At 45.2% G+C, this 20399-nt stretch overlaps 1 long non-coding RNA gene across 5 annotated transcripts in view; it reads right to left on the bottom strand.

The window, feature by feature from the left end:
* The window catches only part of LOC140464273 (uncharacterized), a 105265-nt gene that overhangs the window by 56681 nt on the left and 28185 nt on the right, over positions 1-20399 (bottom strand). The gene's annotated exons all lie outside the window — the stretch shown is intronic.

Genomic DNA, 20399 nt, shown 5'->3' with positions numbered 1-20399 from the left:
TACTCCCTGAGATATCCGGCAGTGCTTCGGATCATCTCAGATGGATCCATGCATCTCTTTGACACATCAGAGAAGGCAAGAGACTTTGTGGACAAACTAACCTAATTTAAACAATTGTAGTATGTATAAATATTGTTGCTTGGGTATGCATTTATCATTCTGTAAAAGAAATGGAGGAAATCCGGTTGGAGCTTTGTTTTTCACCCTTTTTTTTCCTCTATTGATAATAATTTGGTTCAAACTATGTCTGGCGGTTGTTAAGATGTACATTTTAAATTTCTAAGTTAGGACATACCAAAGGATGGGTGGGGTATTTATTCCCCCTTTTTTTTATAAAAGAATTTTTTATTCATATTGATATTCCATGGGGGCATTTTTAGCTTGTGCTTGGCGATGCGGCTCTAGCTGGGAGAAGTGAAGGTGGTTGAGATGGTTAGATGCCGATTTATGGGCAGTTTGGGACGGGTAGTTGCCCCCTCCCGGCAGGGGGTGAGTTCCCCTACTCAGTGCTATTGACGCTTTATATGTTGGTTTGTTTTCTGGTTTTTGTTGTTTTTTATTTTTAATAATTTTGTATGTTTGTTAAATGTAGTGGTTTTAGTTTATGTAGTTTCCTTATTTGGTAGACCATGCGACACTAAGGCGCAGCAATTTGTGGTTCGGGTTTCTCCTCTCTGGAATTTAAATGTAATTGCAGAAGATTATGGCTAATGATTTGATTAAATGGTGTACCTGGAATATCAAGGGAAGTCACTCACCAATTAAGAGGAAGAAGGTACTCTTGAGTCTTAGAAAAGAGAAGGTGGATATTGCTTTGTTACAGGAGACACATTTGGATGACAAGGAGCATCTGAAATTACAGCAGAATGGCTTTGACCGAGTTTATTTTTCATCATTTAATACTAGAAGTAGGGGAGTGGCTATATTGGTTAGGAAAAATCTCTCATTTAAATTGTTGGAATGTGTTAAAGACACATATGGGAGGTTTGTAATTCTTAAAGCCTTGATAAATGGGGAAGAATATGGTATTTAAAATGTTTATTGTCCCCCAGCTCATCCTCTTAAATTCTTGGTAGATGCTTTTTCTAAACTGATAAGTCTCAAGTCTCAGCACATCATTATAGGGGGAGAATTTAACTGCCTCATGGACCCCACAGTGGACAGGTTGCCTAAAGGTCCCTCGATACCCTCTGCATAAACTAAACAGTTATTGGGTTTGTGTGGGGAATTAGGGTTGGTGGATGTCTGGAAGTGTCTCCACCCTACAGGTAGGGATTTCACATTTTTCTCCAATCCGCATAGATGTCACACAAAGATTGATTTTTTTTCTGACCCCTGCAGTAACCCTGGATCTGGTGGCATCCTGTACGATTGGTAATATTGTCATCTCTGATCATGCTCCAGTGTACCTTATGGTTAAGTTTAAGGATGTTACAGTGGATTCAAGATACTGGCAAATGGACCCCTTTATTCTCATGGACAGTAGGTTTGTGGAGTATTTCTCTAGGTAATTTCAGGCCTTCCTAGACATCAACATAGGCTCGGTTGATAGCTCATCTGTTCTCGGGAAACTGCCAAAGCTTATGACAGGGGGTTAGTAATTTCATATTCCACCAGTAGGAAGCGGCAGAAGGATGAGCAGCAACGTCTCCTTGAAGCATGGTTGAAGGTAGCCGAGAAGGCCTATTTTGACAGACCCTCGTTGGTCAAACTACAGAGGATTACGGCACTGCGGTCTGCACTAAATTCCGTGCTAACGCAGATGGCTAAGAAAGGAGCTAGCTTTTGCAAAACAAAGATTATACGAGCATGGTGACAAGCCAGGCAAATACTTAGCATACCTTGCCAGAATGAGAGGTGCCCCACAAACCATTACAGCGATTAGGGAGGGGTCTGGGAACCTAGCATGTGATTCTAAAAAGATTAATGTGGCATTCTAGAGATTCTACTCTAAGTTATATCAGTCTGAGAATTGTGAGGAGGGGCAGGCCAAAATGGAATCCTTTTTTAGAGATTTGAAGCTCTTGAGAGTGACTCCCGAACAACAGTCCTTTCTCAATGCCCCATTATCAGAGCAAGAAGTGCAGGAAGCTGTGAGGCAGCTTCAGAGTGGAAAGGCAGCCAGTCCTGACGGACTTCCCAGTAAATTCTGTAAGGAATTTATAAGTATACTGTCAGGCCCGATGCTGAATATGTTTAATGATTCATACAGTCATGATTGTCTCCCACCATCTCTGAGAGGGGCCAATATTTCACTTATCCTTAAAAAAGGAAGGATCCGGAAGACTGTGCTTCATACAGGCCCATCTTGCTCTGAAATGTGGACTTTAAGATCCTCTCTAAGGCTCTTGTATTAAGGCTGGAGACTGTGTTACCCTCTATAAAGAGGATCAGATGGGCTTCATAAAGGGTCGCAGATCCTCCAATAATGTTAGGAGGCTGCTTAACGTAATTCAAGCATGCCAACACCAGTCAATACAAGAATTGGTGATTTCTTTAGATGCAGAGAAGGCATTTGACCGAGTTGAGTGGCCGTACCTTTTCTATACTCTAGACCGATTTGGTCTGGGCGAAGTTTTCATAAGATGGGAAAAGGTTCTCTACAGTGTACCTCTCATGGCAGTCATTACCAATGGGGTACGATCAAGCAATTTTAATATTTCTAGGGGCAACCGGCAGAGCTGTCCCTTTTCACCATTACCTTTTATGTTGGTGATTGAACCGTTGGCAGAGGCCATTCATGGGGATGTCAATATATCAGCTCCAGAAATGGGGTCAAAATTACATAGGATCTCGCTGTATGCAGACGATGTTCTAATTTTCTTGACAAATCCAGCAGTTTCAGTGCCTTGCCTGATACAATGCATTCACGTGTTTGGCGCTTTTTCAGAGATTAATTTTGCTAAATCAGAGGCTATGCCTATGGGTGGTCTTACGGAAGAGTTGGCTCTTGAGAGTGATTATAGATTCCCATTTAGGTGGTCACAGGGGGTTTTGTGTATTTGGGCATATTCATTACTCCAGTTCTGGATTGGCTGTTCAAAGCCAATTTTACTCAATTATTTGAAAATATTAAACAAGATCTCCAAAGATGGGAGACACTTCCAGTCTCGTGGTTGGGTCGGATAGCGCTCATTAAGATGAATATTCTCCCTCGTTTGCTACACTCTATATGGATGCCCCCCCTGATTTTCAATAAACAAACACTCAGGAGACTGAACGGTTGGTTCAGCTCCTTTATCTGGCACCATAAACGGCCCCTCATTAAATTAGCCAAACTGCAGTTGCCTCACAAACTGGGGGGAGTAGACCTTCCGGACGTTAAAAATTTCCAATTAAGCTCGCTTTTGACCTACGTGAGTGATTAGGTTTGTGGGGACCCTCTTTCAATATGGCCAGATATCGAAGCCTCCCAGGTAAGGTGCCCCCTTACCAGTTTGCTGTTTTTGGACAGGGTGAGGACAGTTAGGGAATATTGCCATAACCCAATAGTCATCAATACTGTTCAAGCATTTCAAGCAAGGGCAATTCGTCAGAGGGAAGGTAATAATTTGCAAAACATCTTTGTTTACACCTTTACTGGGTATGCTGGTTTTTCAACCGGGTATGATAGATTCAGGATTTAAACATTGGGCAGCTAGGGGTATATCTTGTATGGGCGATTTATTTGATGGAGATGTAATGATGTCCTTTGATCAGTTAGTACGGAAGTACGAGTTGCCTAATAGAGACCTCTTTTGTTTTTTTCAAATTAGGGATTTTATTCAAAAAAAACCCCACACTTTTGACTGATCCCTACAAATCTGACATAGAAAGAGGGGTACTAAGGGCTAAGAGTACACTCTCTGTCAGTACTTTATATCACCAATTGGGGAGTGCCACCTCAGATGAGTCTGATCGACTCTGCAAGATGTGGGAAAGAGAGCTGGGTGTTGAAGTTTCTTCAGAGGCATGGGAGGATATTTGGGAGAATGCAAGGAAGATATCAATTTGCAATAAGACCCATGCTTTACAGTTAAAGATTCTCCACAGGGTCCACTTAGCCCCAGACGGTTTGTCAAAATTTAAACCAGGTGTATCTTCAGCATGTCCCAAGTGCAAGGTCTGCACGGGCACTCTTACCCATTGTCTTTGGTCTTGTGACAGGCTTCAAACATATTGGAGCGTTGTGGCAGGTGTAATGGAGAGGATTTTAGGTGTAGGGGTTAAGAAGGACCCTATTTCTCTCCTTTTGGGCCTACCCATTGTATTTCCAGCAGATGCGCATAAGAAAAAACTTTTCAATATTCTTATGTTCTGTGCAAGGAAGAATATCTTGCTAGGTTGGATATCAGAAACCCCCCCCCACCCCCCCCCCGCCCCCCCAGGCCTGTCGGGTTGGCGGAAGATTGGTATGGAGCATATTCCCCTGGATTTTCTCACAAATATGGTACACCACAAAACTGAGAATTTTTACAAGACATGGCAACCCTTTTTGTAATACCTGGACACAGATTTATCTGCCACACTAACAAGGGCGTTTATATAGCCGTAACGATTGTGTTTCATGAGTCCAAAATCCAGGGAGGAGGAACTATGAATGTGAGTGTTTTGTTTGGCTGGGCTGAGTTAGTACTACTTATTTGTTTGTTGTTAGGTATTTATTTATTTAACTAAATAGCTCGTTTAGGGTTTTTTTTCAATTTTATACTTCTCTATATGTGTTTATACATTCGTATAGGAGGGTGGGTTGGGGAAGTTTTTTATTATTTGGGTTTAGTTTTGTACTACTTTTGTACTGTTTTGAATTGCATTGTTTTGTATTTGTTGTAATATTTAAAAATCTATTTTTTCTTAATAAAAATATATTTTATAACCTTCCAAGTGATATGAGGGGCTGAAGTGTCCGCTTGTTTCCACAGGTGAGAGGGTATTTGAATAAAATCCGCCTTGCCTTCTGGGCCGGTGACCTGAACCAAAATCTGTACAGTCCATTCAGTACCTATCAAGTCTGTAAAGAAGTTTTCAAGGGATTTGTCTTGGCCTGTCCAATCATAAGCAAGGGTGATGTGACTTCCGGACCCTTGAGGGTCAAGGTCGAGTGACCACCATTGAGATTTAGTGGTTACGTACAGTTGGCGTTCAACTGAGTCAGAGTCAAGTTGGACACCATCAGGGGAGCAGGCAAGTTTAACTTGAAAGGTATGCAGCAGGTCTCATCCCATTAGATTGTAGGATAATGTGGGTGTAATCACGAAGTGATGGTGCAGGGAATAGCCCTGGAAATAGACAGGAAGGGGATCAGAACATGGATACCTGTGGCTTTCTCCTTGAAAACCAGATAATTTCTTTGTCCCCTTCAAGATTGGAAACTTCATGTCAGATTTCACAGAAGACATTGAGGCCCCTGTGTCATTCAGGAAGGGGTACCATTTGCTGTTAATTTTAAATAAGACTGTGGGTTCTGGCTTGGAAGACACAGACTGTAATGGAAAATTATTTAGTCATTGGGAAAAGACTTTATTTTGTGAAAAACTGGTGATTTGTCGTCTGCCTCTCACTTGTGGTGGAGGATGACTATTATCAGAGGGTTTTCCCCAGTTGTCATAGGGGTTCTGAGGGTAGCTTCCATATGTACTTCCTTGGTTCCCCCTTTCGGGCAATTAGAGGCCCAATGAAGAGGGTGGCCACAAATAAAACAGCCCTGAGGGGGCTGCCTAAGAGGGGCCCCTCGGCTATGTCCATGACGGTGGCCTCGAATAGGTGCAGGGCCCCAACTATAATGCACAGTTAGTTGTTAGGAAGCCTCCTCCTGGACTATAAATTCTGACTTTACAGGGGTTGGAGCTCTGCCTTCGCTCTGATGTTTCCATAAAGCCTTAATAGAATGATGGGGTTGATTAGGATTGGCTTCAACCCAGTCCAGGTTGTTTATCTTAACTGCTGTGGCAACAGAGGATGGCAAACAGTTTCATAGCATGGAGTTATATTGAGTATTGACAACATGAAATTCCAAGCCCAATCCCCAGAATAGGATTCATAGCATTCTCTAAAGCGGTCAAGGAAATCTTCAGCAGCCTCCTTACTTTTAGGGCGAAGTTTGAGGATGCGAGTAAGGTCAGTAGGTTTTTCTAGTATGGCAGATACCGCAGCAAGGATATCATCATGTTGCTGCTGATCTTGAGCTACAGCGTTAGAGAGGGCAGCAAAATTATTGTGACCAATGCGTTCAGTAAAACAGGCATATTCTGAGTGGGTAAGGACTTGTTGAAGAAGGGCCCAAAGGTCCTGGGCATTGCTCTCATAAACTTTAATTGTGGTGTTTAGGAAATCAACGAACTGCTGAGGAGCCTTCTGGGGGTCCGGTGCCTTACTGAGAATGGACATAATTTCATGGGGCTTCCAGGGACAATAGACACAGATAGTGGCGTTTTGGCCGGGAGCGCCAGCCCATGGGTACGGTGTTCTCTCACTGGGAACATGCCTAATGCAGGTATTTCATCTCACGAGTCCTCAGAAGAGGAACGCAAAGGGGTTTCTGATTGCCAAAAGAGTTGTTTGTTAGAAGATCAGTGATGTCTTGATTTCTGTTGATCACGAGTGTTCCAAACAACAGCGTCAGTGAACTGGGGAGGGGGTGGGGGGACAGGCGTGGCTACGGCAGCAGCATATGTCTTAGGTTGAGCTGCAGCTGTCGAGCTAACAGTAACCTCGGGAATTGGAAAAAGAGCAATGTTTGCAGGGTTAGGACCAGTTGGGGAAAACACAGGGGTAGGTTGCGGGGGAACAACGGGAATTTGAGGATTAGGTGGAACAACAGTTTGATATACAGGAGGTTGAATAGTCTTTGGGGAAGGGATTAGGGCAGGAGGGGGGCGTTTAAGGCTCTGGACTTGCCGATCCGGCAGGGGCTGGAATAACCGGGGGGTGCATTACGATGCACTTGAGAATTAGACAGAGGTGGTGGAAGTGGCTGTGGTGCATGTAGGAACACCAATCATCTAAATTCAAATTTTCATTGTCTCCCACGCCTAAACCAAAGCCAGCCATCACTAGTGACTTTACCTTTTGCTTCTGTTGATGTTTAACTCAAGCATATTCATTTTTGAGGACCTCAATAGACTTCATGGTACCATTCTTAGTTAATTCAGTTCCCAATTTAGTGGCAGTATCCAGCCATGAGCACAAAACTGTGGCCTTCATCACAGAATTGCCTCCACAGTCTAATTAATTCATTCGTTTTAGAGCCCACATTTCATTGCCGAAATAAATTGCTGGGCTGATTTAACCAACTGAATACTTTTAGGGCCACCTAGTGGCCACTGTTTATCACCCAATGTCTTGCTTAAGGTGACAGAAAGTTTCCGCAGACTTTCAGACTAAGAGTCATAGAGATGTACCGCATGGAAATAGACCCTTCGGTCCAACCTGTCTGTGCCGACCAGATATCCCAACCCAATCTCGTCCCACCTGCTAGCACCCAGCCCATATCCCTCCAAACCCTTCCTATTCATATACCCATCCAAATGCCTCTTAAATGTTGCAATTGTACCGGCCTCCACCACTTCCTCTGGCAGCTCATTCCATATCCATACCACCCTCTGTATGAAAAGGTTGCCCCTTAGGTCTCTTTTATAGCTTTCCCCTCTCACCCTAAACCTATGCCCTCTAGTTCTGGATTCCCCGACCCCAGGGAAAAGACTTTGCCTATTTACCCTATCTATGCCCCTCATAATTTTGTAAACCTCCATAAGGTCACCCCTCAGCCTCCGACGCTACAGGGAAAACAGCCTCAGTCTGTTCAGCCTCTCCCTATAGCTCAAATCCTCCAACCCTGGCAACATCCTTGTAAATCTTTTCTGAACGCTTTCAAGTCTCCGGAAACTTCTCTCATATTTTTACCAACGGTGAAGGCGGATCTTCCGTCTTGTCTATATTATTACCCATCTTAAACAACCTTCCTCTTATGGTCCCAACTCAAAAACTTGATGTTTAACAGCTTGTCAACATGCAACAATCTACCGACTTTCTCAAACCCTTCTCAAGTTTCCAAAACCCTCAAGACTCCCGTTATAAAGTATCACGATACTTCCTTATTTCACAGAACAATTTAGGTATCAATTTAGATGGCGCCAATCCGACCGAATCAGTCTCCCAACTCGGAGAAGGTCTTTGACCTTCTCTCTTTTTTGTTAAGGGTCCCCGACCTTATTCGGATCCCCAATCCACCTCAACTCTGTGCTCAGATCCCCAACCTGAGGTGGAGTCCCCAATTCTGTAAAAGTCCTCGACCTTTCTTTTCTTTCCTCCTCCCCTCCCCCCCCTTCTTTTTAGGGTCCCCGACCCTATTCTAACCACACCGATCCTTTTTGGGCTGGACTGAGACGATAGACAGTGAGGGGTCAGGTCAACCACTACTTTAATGAGAGGAAAACTAAATGGATATGAAATACTCATGTCTGGCTGGCCGATTCCTCAACACTCAATAGTGGAGGACTCAAGGCTCTTACACTGCTGTCCACAATCCGTCTGTACTGAATCTGCGTCATGGCAGCAGATGAGGGGTCTCTTGGTTTCACAATCGGTCAATAGAATACTAGTAATTCAGTCTGGTTCTGCAAGATTTCACACTTCAATCAATATTGGCTGGTCACAGGTTGTCCAGCAACACAGAGGTTAAAAGCTTCTGTGTTCCTTGGAGAAACTTTGCAAATGGCTTAAAATAAATACAATTTTTATATGGTTCTTAAGGAATAGTACAGCCTTAATTACAGAGCAAATCCAATAAAATGTAATAAAATGACATTATAGACATAAAGTTAAGCCAATGATATTTTCTGGAAACTAACTTTGTTTTGCACATTTTATCTCTCGGCACCTGTGTCTCCAAGGTTAGCTAGGATGGTTAGTAATGTCCTATCTAGCTTAGTTAATTCCATACTGTGAAGGAAACATTGTCTGCTAATCTTTGGTTCAGCTAGTCCAGGAATGCAGCTTTTAGCAGGGTTAAAATCCATTTTAACAGAATTGTCAATTTGCAGCCTAGAAGCCATTTTGTTATGTTACTTTATGTTACTTGCATTAAGTAGCCATTTTGTTGTTAGAAAGGGTGTGTATTAAATGGTTGCTCCTGACAACAGCCTAAATCCAGATTTTAGATCCTCATCTCCACCCCTTGTCCCCAAAATCCTCTTGATTGCACCTGCCACAGTGCTCCATTATGCTCGGAGCCTACCGCAGGACAAGAGGCAATGAGTAAGAGTACCCATACTCACTTTACATTAGGGGCCTGTTGAAAATACTCCTGGTTTAAATTTTGATAAATGAAATGGAGCCAAGTGGAGATCTGTGGAGAATCTTCAACTGTAAATCATGGGTCCTATGGCAAATCGAAATCTTTGTCTCGTTTTTCCCAAATATCTTCCCATGTCTCTGAGGAGATCTCAATGCCCAACTCTCTCTCCCATACCTTGTAAAGCTGTTTGAACTTGTCTGAGGGACCGCCCCCACCCACTCAGCAGGTGATAAACAGTGTTGACAGAAAGTGTGTTCTTAGCACTGAGCACCCTCTACTCGATGTCGGATTTGTAGAGATCAGTCAAAAGTGTGGTCTTTTTTGAATAAAATCCCTAATTTGAAAAAAACAAAAGAGGTCCCTGCTAGATAGCTCGTATTTCTGAGGTAATCGACCAAAAGACATCAATTTATGATATCTCCCTCAAATAATCACCCATGCAACTCGCACCCCTAGCTGCCCAATGTTTGAATCCTGAGTCTATCATTCCCAGTTCGAAACCCGGCGTACCCACTATAGGTGTTAAAAAAAGATGTTTTGGCAATATTGCCTTCCCTCTGCAGCATTGCCCTCCATGCTTTAACAGTATTGATAACTATTGGAATATGACAATATTCCTTAACTGTCCTCATTTTGTTCAGAAACAGCAAGCTAGTAAAGGGACACTCTGCCTGAGAGGTTTCAATATCTAACCTTATTGAAAGAGGGTCCCCACAAGCCCAATCACGCACATAAGACAAAAGCAAGATTAGTTGATAGTTTTTGATGTCTGGGAGATCCACTCCCCCTCGTCTGTGAGGCAATTGCAATTTAGCTATGATGCCAGATAAAAGAGCTGAACCAGCCTTTCAATCTTCTGAACATCTGCTTAGCAAAAATCAAGGGGAGCATTTGCATAGGATATAGTAGACAGGCGAGAATATTCATTTTAATAAGAGCTATGCAACCTAACCATTAGATCGGAAGTGCCTCCCATCTATGAAGGTCATGTTTGATTTTGACGAATAAATAAACAAAATTAGCTTTAAACAGTTGAACAAAAACTGGAGTAATAAATATAACCAAATACAGAAAACCTGCCTGTGGCCATTTAAAAGGGAATCAAGATTCGCCCTCAAGACCTAACATTTTCATAAGACCACCCATAGGCATCGCCTCTGGTTTTGCAAAATTGATCTTGTACTCCGAAAAGGTGCCAAACATACTGATGCATTGTATCAGGCGAGGCACCAAAACTGCTGGGTTTGACAAAAAGATGAGGACATTGTCTGTGTACAACAAAATCTTATGTGATACTGACCAACTTCTGGAACCGGTATTATTGGGATCCCTATGAAAGGCCTCCGCCAACGGTTTGATCACCAGTGTAAAAAGCAATGGCGAAAGCAGACAGAGTAAAAACAATGACTGCAGATGCTGGAAACCAGATTCTGGAGTGGTGCTGGAAAAGCACAGCAGTTCAGGCAGCATCCGAGGAGCAGGAAAATCAACGTTTCGGGCAAAAGCCCATCATCAGGCCCTGTCAGCTATCCCTAAAGATACTAAAATTGCTTGATTGCACATCATTAGTGAGGACCGCAGTGAGGGGGTCACTGTAGAGAACATTTACCCATCTTATAAAGGCTTCACCCAAGCCAAACCACTCTAGAGTATAAAAATGGTACGGCAATTCAACTCAGTCAAATACCTTTTCTGCATCTGAAGAAATCACCAAGCAACCTCCTAACATTATTGGAGGATCTGTGGTCCTTTATAAAGTCCATCTGGTCCACTTTAATAATAGAAGGCAACACAGTTTCCAACCTTAACACAGGAGTCTTAGAAAGGATTTTAAAATCAACATTTAAAAGTGAAATGGGCCTATAAGAAGCACAATTCACCCGGACCTTTTGAGAATAAGAGAGATATTGGCTTTTCTTAGAGATGGCGGGAGGCGATCATGACTGTACGAATCATTAAATGTGCTGAGCATCAGACTTGACAATATGCCTAGAAATTCCTTAAATAATTCACTGAGAAGTCCATTGGAACCAGGAGCCTTTCCACTCTGAAGCTTCTTTACAGCCTCCTGCACTCCTTGCATTGAGAAAAGACTCTTGTTCAGGGGTCATGTCCAGAAGTTCCAGATTCTTGAAAAAAGACTCCATCCTGGTGCGCCCATCCTCACTATTAAGAGTAAAATCTCCAAAACGCCACATTAATCTTTTTAGAATCACAGGTTAAGTTTCCAGCACCTTCCCTAATCAATGTAATGGATTGAAGGGCATTCTTTTTCCTGGCAAGATATGCTAAGTTCTTTCCCAGTTTGTCACCATGCTCAAACAGCCCTTGTTTTGCAAAGGTAAGCTCCTTCTTTGCTGTCTGCATGAGCATGGAGTTCAATGCAGACCACAATGCCATAATCCTCTGTAGCTGAGCCAACGGGGGCCTGTCAAAGTAAGCCTTCTCGACTGACTTTAACCATGCTTCGAGAAGACGTTGCTGCTCACCCTTCTGTTGCTTCCTACTGGCAGAGTAGGAGATAACTAACCCTCTAGCATAGGCTTTGGCAGTTTCCCCAAGGAACAGATGGGCTACTAGCCGAACCTGAATTAATGTCTAGGAATGCCCCAAAGTCATTAGAGAAATACTCCATGAACTTACTATCCTTAAGGATAAAGATATTCATTCACCAGTGTCTCAGGCCCGCTATAGCATCCTTAATCTTAACCAACAGATACACTGGAGCACGATTGGAGATGGTAATATTACCAATCGTACAAGACACCACCAAATTCAGGGTTGCCACAGGGGTCATAAATATCAATCCTGGTGTGGCACTTGTGCAGATTGGGAAATAAAAACGTTAAATCCCTGCTTGTAGGGTGGAGATGCCTCCAGACATCCACCAGCCCTACCCCACACACAAATCCACTAATTGCTTTGTTTATAAAGAGGGTACTGGGGGCCTTTGGGCATCCTGTCTACCGCGAGACCCATAAGGCAATTAAAATCTCCCGCTTTGATGATATGCCACGTTCCAAGACTGATCAATTTAACGAATGTATCTACCAGAAACTTGAGGTGATGGGCTGGAGGGCAGTAGACAATTAAAATACTGTATTCTTTCCCATTTATCAGGGCTTTGAGGATTACAAACCTTCCGTGTGTGTCATTAACACACTCCAGTAACCTATATGGGAGATTCCTCCCAAACAATATAGCCACTCCCCACTCCTGGTATTAAAAGATGAAAAGTAAACCCAATCAAAGCCATTCTGATGCAATTTCAAATGCTCCCCATCATCTAAGTGCATCTCCTGCAATAAAGCAATATCCATCTTTTCCCCTCTAAGACTTGAGAGTACCTTTTTCCTTTTATATGGTGAGTGACCCCCACCTTGATGTTCCAGGTACACCATTTAAACTAGTCATTAGCCATAACCTTCTATTGTAAACATTTAAATTCCAGTGAGGAGGAATTTGAATTACAAATCGCTGAATCTTAATGACAGAACATAAAAACTACATAAACTAAAACCACTGCAGTTAGAAGTGTACAGAGCTGTCAAAGGCTACGTACAACAAAAACCAAAAAAACAAAACAACATATAAAACGCCAATGGCACTGGATAGGGCAATTCACTCCCTGCCCAAAAAGGGCATCTATACACCCTTAAACCCAATTTCCCATCTCGCTGACAATACAGCAACCAGGGCATTTAAATACCTGAGTTGAAAGTGCGGTGCTGGAAAAGCATGGCAGGTCAGGTAGCATCCGAGGAGGAGGAGGAGAATCAATGTTTTGGGCATAAGCCCTTCATCACGATTTAAATACCTGAACTGGGCATAAACTGCCATAAACAGCTGTCTAGCCATCCCAACCATTTTCTATCCTCCTCGCCAGAGCTGCAGCACAAACACAAGCAATAAAGAAAGAAAATACACAAAAAAAATCACAATGTTAACAAAGAAGTTAAAAATGAATAGTAAGTAATTAAGTACCCCTCCCATCCCTTGGTATAGCTTAATTTAGAAGTGAAAAGTGAATACCCCAGCCATCCCCAAACATAGTTTAAACCAGATTATTACCAAAAAGAAAGAAGGAAAGAAAACCCCATCAGGACTTCCTTTTTTTAAAAAAGAAAAATAGAGACATATACAAATAACACTACTATTTACATACTAAATTGTTCAGACTCAGTTTGTTTGTCCACAAGGTTTCTTGCCTTCTCTGATGAGTCAAAGAGATGCACAGATCCATTAAAGGAAATCTGAAGCTCTGCCAGGTACCTCAGAGTACTGGGTCCTGAGCTCCTTCAGTATTTTCTTAATGCCATCATAGGATTTCCATTTCCAGATCACCACCACGGAGAATCCTCAACGAACATAATCATAGAGGCCTCGTAAACTGAGGCCTTTGGATCCTTCCCCTGGATTCTGGAAGCTTCCACGATGCTCTGCATATCTAATTATGGAACCGCACCAGGATAGGGTGTGGATGTTGGTCTAAACCTGGCCTCCATACTGTGACACAGTGAACCCTCTCAATCTTCAGGCTTCCAATTCCAGCCTCCAAATTAAGGAATTTCAGCAACTAGTCCTCAATGAATGACACTGGTCACTCACCTTCCTTACCCTCCGGCAGACCAATGACCTGAATATTTTTCCTCCTGTCCCTCTTCACGAAATCATGAACCTGGTTAAGCAAATTACAGACCTGCGTCTCCAGGGCTTGGATCCTATCCTTGAAGGAATCGGTATCAGTTTCCATTGTAACTCTGCGTTCTACCTTGTTCATGCTTTTCTTCAATTCTTCTCTTCAATTAACATACCCAGCATCTAGTGAGATTTTGCGAGCTCCAATACCAGGGCCTGGTAAGAAATAGAGTCCGATGATCCTGTTGGCTCGGCTCCAGCCCCGGCCTTGGGCGTGTCTGCTCCATTCTTCGGTATCCCTGGATGGTGAAAATGCAGGTAATTTTTTTAACAATTTCCCAGGACTCCGCGACTTTTCCAGAGTCTGAGGATATCGCGATGACCTGGGTAGGGTGGGTTAGGGCTTTGTCCCGCTTTCAATACAGTGCAGTGCTCTGCAATCCAATCTTTCTAGATCACCGCCATCTTGGATCTTTGGGAAGGGCTTTTAATTAAGTGGGATGGTGGCATACCCTGAACCTGGTCACCTCCCGCCTCTCCTAGAATTAGTTCTGGGTGAGAAAGGCCAATCAGCCTTCCTGCTCTGCCACCAAATGAAACTAATTAAGCCATTAATTAACCAAACTGCAGGTGACCCTGAATTCATAATGTGCTTGGCAGCAAGCGTTGTACAGCCGAAGTGTCACCTGGGGGGTTGGGGGAAGCACTTGATCCAACGCATTCAGTGCCTGATCAAGGAATTAGATATCAGGAAGAGGTGCCCCACTGACAGCCACACTTATGCCTCTACTACCCCAAACTGCACCCCATACCCATGTATCACCCCCCAACATATTAACTAGTTACCTAAGCCCTGGATTGTCCGGTGTTTCTGAGACTCTGTGGGTCTTTTTCCTGCAAAGCCATGGCCTCCCCTGTAGTGTTGCTCACACAAGAACTGCCAGCCTATGATCTGTCAGCAGTTTAGGAGGTAAGACTTCTTTCCTTGGGATTTTGCTTCCATGGTAAGGCTCACCAGTGACCTTACCACTGCTTAATTGCTTGGGATTTGGTGGGCCTTCCCACCAGCAGCACAGGTTTGTTTTCAACTCGCCAGACCGAGGCAAGACCCCAACACCTCAACAAGATTCCACTCAGAAATGTTTGATTCCTCTCTGCAAGTTTCTAACCTTGCCCTTGAATTGAGTGATTTGCTCAGGCCATTTCAAAGCGCAATTAAGAGTCAGTCACAATATTGTCAGTCTGGAGTCACATGTAGGCTAGACCAGATAAGGTTCTGGATTAGTGGTGCTGGAAGAGCACAGCAGTTCAGGCAGCATCCAAGGAGCTTAGAAATTGACGTTTCAGGCAAAAGCCCTTCATCAGGAGTAAAGGCAGTGAGCCTGAAGCGTGGAGAGATAAGCTAGAGGAGGGTGGGGGTGAGGGTGAGGGTGGGGGTGGGGGTGGGGAGAAAGTAGCATAGAGTACAATGGGTGAGTGGGGGAGGGGATGAAGGTGATAGGTCAGGGAGGAGAGGGTGGAGTGGATAGGTGGAAAAGGAGATAGGCAGGTAGGACAAGTCTGGACAAGTCATGGGGACAGTGCTGAGCTGGAAGTTTGGAACTAGGGTGAGGTGGGGAAGGGGAAATGAGGAAACTGTTGAAATCCACATTGATGCCCTGGGGTTGAAGTGTTCCGAGGTGGAAGATGAGGCGTTCTTCCTCCAGGTGTCTGGTGTTTCACCATGTTGTGAAACAGACTCGCTACCACAGCCACATTTGCTTCCTCAGTGCCTGCCTCCGTAACCAACTCATCCCTCACGGACTCCGGACCATCTTTAAACCAGCAGAGTTCAGACCTGAACAGGACAAACAGTACAGACTACAGATTCAAAAACACCAGCAACGGTTCTCCTTCAGGATCCTCCACTCCCCGCTCGCAGCAATGCGCCAGCACCTAACCTCTCTACAGTCAGCCCTGCCTCAGCTGAGGGCCACACTCTCTCAGAATTGCAAAGGACGCACTCTGTATTACATCCTCAGGAGAATTCATACTCTCAACATACAGTATTTCAATTCCATCTCAAACATCAAAAACTGTAAGTACAACAAACTTTTATTTACCCAGCTCCATAACCAGCGCTCCTCAAACATTCCAGAAGATTCCCTGGCCTCACCATCTACTCAGACGCCATTAGCCATGCGGCTGATGCAGCTGCCACCCCCACGCTGATTGATGATGTCACTTTCGCCTCTATCATGGCCACTCCCACAACCACTTCCACCCCTCACAATTCCTCATGCATCACACGTGACATCACTTCCGCCCTTCACATCATTGCTGATGCCACATGCTCAGTGACTTCCGCCACCCACTTCCGCCCTTCACATCATCGCTGATGCCACATGCTCAGTGACTTCTGCCACCCCTACTGCCGTGGTCACCACCACTTCCGCCCCCCCCAACCAGCGCCACTCACCTGCATTCTGCTGACATGCCCCCAACAGACCCCACTGTCTCTATCCCCACCCTCTCAAAACCCCAAGGGGAACACTACCCCTGCTCATGACTCCACCCCCATTCCCCCCACCATCACACCCACTCCAGTTACAGGTTCTGCCCCCATTCCCAGCTCTACACCCACACCAGATCCCAGCTCCCAGCCCTGCCGAGTTTTCACCATCCCCCCAGACCTCCCCCTCACTGAGGATGAACGATCAGTCCTCAGCAAAGGACTCACCTTCATCCCCCTCCATCCACGCATCAATGAATTTAATACACGCTGTGACGTCGAACAATTCTTCTGTCGCCTCTGCCTCCGAGCTTACTTTCACAATCAGGATTCCCGCCCACCTTCTAAGAACCCCTTTGCCCACCTCCAACACACTGCATCCACCTGGATACCCCGCGCTGGCCCATTACCTGCCCTCGACCTCTTGATTTCCAACTGCCACCGGGACATTAACTGCCTCAACCTGTCTACCCCGCTCCCCCATTCCAACCTCTCACCCTCACAACGCGCAGCCCTCCAATCCCTCTGCTCCAATCCCAACCTCACCATCAAGCCAGCGGTTAAAGGGGGTGCAGTGGTAGTCTGGCGCACTGACCTCTACACCACTGAAGCCAAACGCCAACTTGAGGACACCTCTTCCTACTGCCCCCTCGACCATGACCCCACCCCCCATCACCAAACCATCATCTCCCAGACCATACAGAACCTCATCCCCTCAGGAGATCTCCCACCCAAAGCTTTCAACCTCATAGTCCGGGAACCCCGCAGTGCCCGGTTCTAACTCCTTCCCAAGATCCACAAGCCTGACCACCCTGGCCGACCCATTGTCTCAGCATGCTCCTGCCCCACTGAACTCATCTCTACCTACCTCGACACTGTCCTATACCCCCTAGTCCAGGAACTCCCCACATACGTTCGAGACACCACCCACGCCCTCCACCTCCTCCAAGACTTCCGTTTCCCCGGCCCCCAACGCCTCATCTTCACCATGGATATCCAATCCCTCTACACCTCCATCCGCCATGACCAGGGCCTCCAAGCCCTCCATTTTTCCCTCTCCAGACGTCCCCAACAGTACCCTTCCACCGACACGCTCATTCGTTTGGCCGAACTGGTCCTCACCCTTATCAATTTCTCTTTTGAATCCTCCCACTTCCTCCAGACCAAAGGGGTAGCCATGGGCACACGTATGGGCACCAGCTATGCCTGTCTCTTTGTTGGCTACGTAGAGCAGTTGACCTTCCGTAATTACACCGGCACCACTCCCCACCTCTTCCTCCGCTACATTGATGACTGCATTGGCGCCACCTCGTGCTCCTGAGAGGAGGTTGAGCAATTCATCAACTTCACCAACACATTCCACCCCGACCTTAAATTTACCTGGACCATCTCTGACACCTCCCTCCCCTCCCTGGACCTCTCCATCTCCATTAATGACGACTGACTTGACACTGACATTTTTTACAAACCCACTGACTCCCACAGCTACCTGGATTACATCTCTTCCCACCCTACCTCTTGCAAAAATGCCATCCGGTATTCCAAATTCCTCCGCCTCCGCCGTATCTGCTCCCAGAAGGACCAGTTCCACCACAGAACGCACCAGATGGCCTCCTTCTTTAGAGACCGCAATTTTCCTTCCCACGTGGTTAAAGATGCCTCCAACGCATCTTGTCCACATCGCGCACCTCCGCCCTCAGACCCCACCCCTCCAACCGTAACAAGGACAGAACGCCACTGGTGCTCACCTTCTACCCTACCAACCTTCGCATAAACCAAATCATCCGCCGACATTTCCGCCACTTCCAAACAGACCCCACCACCAGGAATATATTTCCCTCCCCACCCCTTTCCGCCTTCCGCAAAGACCGTTCCCTCCGTGACTATCTGGTCACGTCCACGCCCCCCTACAACATCCTGGCACTTTCCCCTGCCACCGCAGGAACTGTAAAACCTGCGCCCACACCTCCTCCCTCACCTCTATCCAAGGCCCTAAAGGAGCCTTCCACATCCATCAAAGTTTTACTTGCACATCCACCAATATCATTTATTGTATCCGTTGCTCCCGATGCGGTCTCCTCTACATTGGGGAGACTGGGCGCCTCCTAGCAGAGCGCTTTAGGGAACATCTCCAGGACACCCGCACCAATCAACCAAACCGCCCCGTGGCCCAACATTTCAACTCCCCCTCCCACTCTGCTGAGGACATAGAGGTCCTGGGCCTCCTTCACCGCCGCTCCCTCACCACCAGACACCTGGAGGAAGAACGCCTCATCTTCCGACTCGGAACACTTCAACCCCAGGGCATCAATGTGGACTTCAACAGTTTCCTCATTTCCCCTTCCCCCACCTCACCCTAGTTCCAAACTTCCAGCTCAGCACTGTCCCCATGACTTGTCCGGACTTGTCCTACCTGCCTATCTCCTTTTACACCTATCCACTCCACCCTCTCCTCCCTGACCTATCACCTTCATCCTCTCCCCACTCACCCATTGTACTCTATGCTACTTTCTCCCCACCCCCACCCTCCTCTAGCTTATCTCTCCACGCTTCAGGCTCACTGCCTTTATTCCTGATGAAGGGCTTTTGCCCGAAACGTCGATTTTGAAGCTCCTTGGATGCTGCCTGAACTGCTGTGCTCTTCCGGCACCACTAATCCAGAATCTGGTTTCCAGCATCTGCAGTCATTGTTTTTACCTTTTTAGACCAGATAAGGATGTGGCAGGTTTCCTTTCCTAAAGGGTATTGGTAAACCAGTTGAGGTTTTACAAAACTATTGATAGCTTCATGGTCATCTTTGCTGAGGCTAGCTTAAAAAACTCATGTTTATTGATTGGATTAAAAATTCAACCAATTGCAAAAGTAGGATTTGAACGTATACGTCCAGAGCCAGGATTGCTAGCTCAATGATATTGCTACTGCATCATCAAGACTAATTTTTGAAATAATAACCAGATTTAAAAGAAAGTTGGAAAAATAAGGAAGAAATTTCCACACTGACCAGGAATTTCTAACTGATGGACATAGGCCATACCGTCCTTGTGCTTATGCTTTCATCTTTTTTGTCTGCTTGCTTCTTGTACTAACTTATTTTGTTTTGGTTGTGTTGCCTGGCAGCTGTTTGGACAGTGCTAGGGTCATTCAGAGTGCAATTGAATCAGGTTTACTCCATTTTGCAGCTCTTTTGCATGCATACACTGCTCTGCTGGGCAATCCAGCTCACCATAACTTAAAACTGAAGCAAAAGGTTGTTCTTCGATAATTCTCTGTAATTTAAAGACTGGAATTGAATTCTGACTTTAATAACTTAGGTGCTTTTTCTCGGGGCTGCAGACACTTGGCGTGCAGTAATAATACTCCGAATGGAATTGAGGCCTGAAGGCAAGGCAGTGAAGCTATGAGCCCAGAACTAATGGCTGCTTATTACCATGGGGATGTGAGAGGCAGCAGCTGTTTAATCATGTATGACCATGTGACAGAGTTCTGTCGACCATGTGCATCAGCAGCTCCCAAGGAAAATATCAGTCTTCTAAATGTCATTTGTATAACCAGCTACTACTTTCCTTATTCATAATCAGGTTGCTTTATTTAAATACTGATAATCACACAAGCAGCACCTCCTCTGTGGCCTATGACACTAAAATCTACATACTTGGAGATCTGAGGAAAATCAAAGTCAGGGCAGCATTTGGGCCATGAGAATCAGCCTTGTGCCCTGAGAATACAGAAATCAATGGAATTCCTTGTTCCAATTGTTACATGCTTCAATCTGATGCAAAAGTGAGTATTAGGTGAGGTTCCTGTGATAGAATTGTTTACTAATATGGTCTCAGTTCCAATGTAAGGATCATTTCTGCAAACTAATGGGGAGCTTGGCTACAAGGAACATGAGCTGTTCACTGACCAACACTGGCTCCTAGTGTGTTAACTCCTTGATTTTAAAATTCCCACATGGTTTCAGCACTCCCCTATTTCTTTAACCGTCTCTGTCTCTAT

This window comes from Chiloscyllium punctatum, chromosome 40 (genome assembly GCF_047496795.1).
Source record: "Chiloscyllium punctatum isolate Juve2018m chromosome 40, sChiPun1.3, whole genome shotgun sequence".
NCBI lineage: Eukaryota > Metazoa > Chordata > Chondrichthyes > Orectolobiformes > Hemiscylliidae > Chiloscyllium > Chiloscyllium punctatum.
The sequence above is the reverse complement of the archived record's forward strand: the minus strand, read 5'-3'. Positions and strand labels throughout refer to the sequence as shown.